Below are 3689 nucleotides of genomic sequence, written 5' to 3' on the forward strand. Positions count from 1 at the left end.
GCTGGCTGACGGGGACACTACGCTGTCTATGCAGGGCTGCTGCGGGGACACTACACTGACTACACTAGGCAGCCATTGGGCTATGCTGACAATGTAGCTTAGCCTACGCTGAAAACATAGCGTAGCCTGCCGCCTTACCTAATGATATGTGATTAAGAATAAGCTAATTCGATAAACCTACAGATTTCAGTGGCATAGTAATCACTATACACAGTCATAAAGGATGTTGTTACAATTGTTTCATTTGCTCTCAAGGTGATACAAAATGTATTCTCCTTGAACAAACAGTACTGGATTCTCCTCTTATCAACTGATACAATTACAAGACCTCCTTGCATGGAGAAATCACCTATGATTTATAAAAACAGGATATATTAATAAACTCCATTGAGAATCCTTATCACATTAAACATAGGGGGTTATTCTAGTCCATTCTTTCTGACAAAATCCTTCTTAAATGGACAAAACCATGTGCACTGCGGGTGGGGCAGATGTAACTTGTGCAGAGAGAATTAGATTTGGGTGTGGTTTTTCTTCAAAGTGAGATCTATATTGAAGTGTAAAATCATGCAGTCATTATTTTCCCTGCACAGAAACAAAATAACTCACCCAAATCTAATTCTCTCTGCACATGTTACATCTGCCCCCCTGCAGTGCACATGGTTTTGTCCATCTAAGAAGGATTTTGTCAGAAAGAATGAACTAGAATAAACCCCATAGAAACATAGAATTTGACGGCAGATAAGAACCACTTGGCCCATCTAGTCTGCCCCTTTTTTAAACCTGTTACCTCAAACCATATTTGATCCTTATTTTTTTGTAAGGATATCAATATGCTTATCCCAAGCATGTTTAAATTGTACTACTGTATTTGCATCTACCACCTCTGATGGTAGGCTATTCCACTTATCTACTACTCTTTCTGTGAAGTAATTCTTCCTCACATTTCCCCTGAATCTTCCTCCCTCTAGTTTCAGTGCATGTCCTTATGTTCTGTGGCTCCTCTTCCTGTGAAGAATGTCTCCCACCTGTACCTTGTTAAAACCCTTGATATATTTGAAAGTTTCTATCATGTCCCCCCTTTCCCTTCTCTGCTCTAAAGTATACATATTAAGATCTTCTAGTCTTTCCTGGTACGTTTTGTGATGAAGGCCATGCACCATTTTAGTAGCCCTTCTTTGTACAGTCTCTAATGTAATATACTTCTGGAGATATGGCCTCCAGAACTGAACACAATAATAGGTGAGGTTGTACCAATGACCTATACAGTGGCATTATTACTTCTTTCTTTCTACTGCTGATACCTCTCCCTATGCAACCAAGCATCTGACTTGCCTTCTTCATTGCTTTGTTACATTGCCTACCTGCTTTTAAGTCCCCTGAAATAGTGACACCTAGGTCCCTCTCTTCCTCAGTAGTTTCCATTATAGTGCCATTTATACTATATTTAGTCTTTGGATTTCTGAGACCCAAGTGCATGATTTTGCATTTTTTGGCATTAAACTGTAGTTGCCATGCTCTTGAGCATTCCTCTAATCTACCTAGATCCTCAATCATTTGTTTTACCCCTCCTGGCGTGTCTACCCTGTTGCATACCTTTGTGTCATCTGCAAAAAGGCACATTTTACCCTCAATTCCATTTGCAAAATCACCAATAAGGATATTAAAAAGCACCGGTCCAAGTACAGATCCCTGGGGTACTCCACTTGTAATCTTTCCCTCCTTTGACTGTATTCCGTTTACTACAACTCTCTGTTTTCTGTCCTGCAACCACGCTCTTATACATTCAACTATGTTAGAATCCAATCCCAAGCTTTCCAGTTTATATACCAGTCTGCGATGTGGGACAGTGTCAAAAGCTTTACTAAAGTCTAGATAAGCTACATCTACAGCCCCACCTTGATCTATTACTTTAGTCACCCAGTCAAAAAAGTCAATAATATTTGTTTGACACGATCTTCCCCTAGTAAACCCATGCTGTTTTGGATCCTGTAAATTGTTGGTTTTGAGATATTCTACAACTCTTTGTTTTAAGAGTGTTTCCATCAATTTCCCTACTACTGATGTAAGGCTCACTGGTCGATAGTTGCTTACCACTTCCTTGCTTCCATTTTTGTGCAGTGGGACTACATTCGCTGTTTTCCAGTCCTCTGGGATTACTCCAGTAGCTAGTGACTGGTTGAATAATTCTGTTATTGGTTTTACCAGCTCTCCTTTAAGCTCTTTTAGTATCCTTGGATGTATCCCATCTGGCCCCATTGATTTATCCACTTTCAGTTTTGAGAGTTCTGTGAGGACTTTCTCCTCTGTAAGTCAAATAGCTGATAGAGTGATGTATAACAATAATTTAAACAGTTACTAAACACACACACGGCCAGCACCGCACAGGCAGTTTTAAACATGCACTATTTTCACTTGTTTGTTCATTATGTGTTTCTTTTTAATATTTTGATCGCTTTAAATACAATAATAAAAGTTATATTTTATGTAATTTATTTATTTGGTGCACCACACCATGACACATCTTTTTCTTCTCCTTTCTGTGATAATCACAGCATAAACAGGCTCTTGCAAATGCTCCAGTAGTCCCAACCATTGCCCACACCCCGGCCTATTGCTTGGGCAGCTAATCCACCATCAAGAGCATTACCATTTGCCGCTTACCCAACCTTGTTCCTGCTATTCTCCAAAACCTTGCCTGGATCCTCCACATTAAGTTCATGTGGTTGATATGATATGATAATGATATCATATGATGATATGATATAATAATATGATTATGATAATGATATGATAAGATAATGATATGACGTAGTGATATGATAATGATATGAAATAGTGATATGATATGATCATGATATAATAAGGATATGATAATAATATGATGATTTATAAAGATATAAAAATGATACAACAAAAGAATAATTATATGACATTGATATGATAATATGATATGATAAGGATACAATAATGATGATATAATGATACAATGATATGAAAATTATATAATGATATGATAAGATAATGATATGATAATTATATAATGATATGATAATTACTGTATATACTCGAGTATAAGTCGACCCGAATATAAGCCGAGGCACCTAATTTTACAACAAAAAACTGGGAAAACTTATTGACGCAAGTGGGACCCTCACTCGAGTATAAGCCGAGGGGGGCTTTTTCAGCATAAAAAATGTTCTGAAAAAGTAGGCTTATAGGTATATATGGATATGAAAATGATATAATGATATGATATATGATGATATGATAATTATATAATAATGATATGATAATAATGATATATGATAATTATATGATGATATATCATATGATAATGCTATGATAAGATAATGATATGATATATGATAATTATATAATAATACATGATAATGATAATGATATGATAATAAAGATATATGATGATATAATAATATGATTAATGATATATGATATTAATATATGATAATGATAATGATATGATAATATGATAAGGATGATATAATGATATCATAATATGATAATGACATCATGATATGATAATATATTAGATTATATAAGGATTATGATATGATATGATAATGATATGAAAATGAAATAATTATGATAATGATATGATGATATAATGATATGATAATAATGTACTTTGATAATGTTATGATTATGTTCATGATTTGATAATGATATGA

Source organism: Crinia signifera, chromosome 4 (genome assembly GCF_055691185.1).
Source record: "Crinia signifera chromosome 4, ASM5569118v1, whole genome shotgun sequence".
Lineage (NCBI taxonomy): Eukaryota > Metazoa > Chordata > Amphibia > Anura > Myobatrachidae > Crinia > Crinia signifera.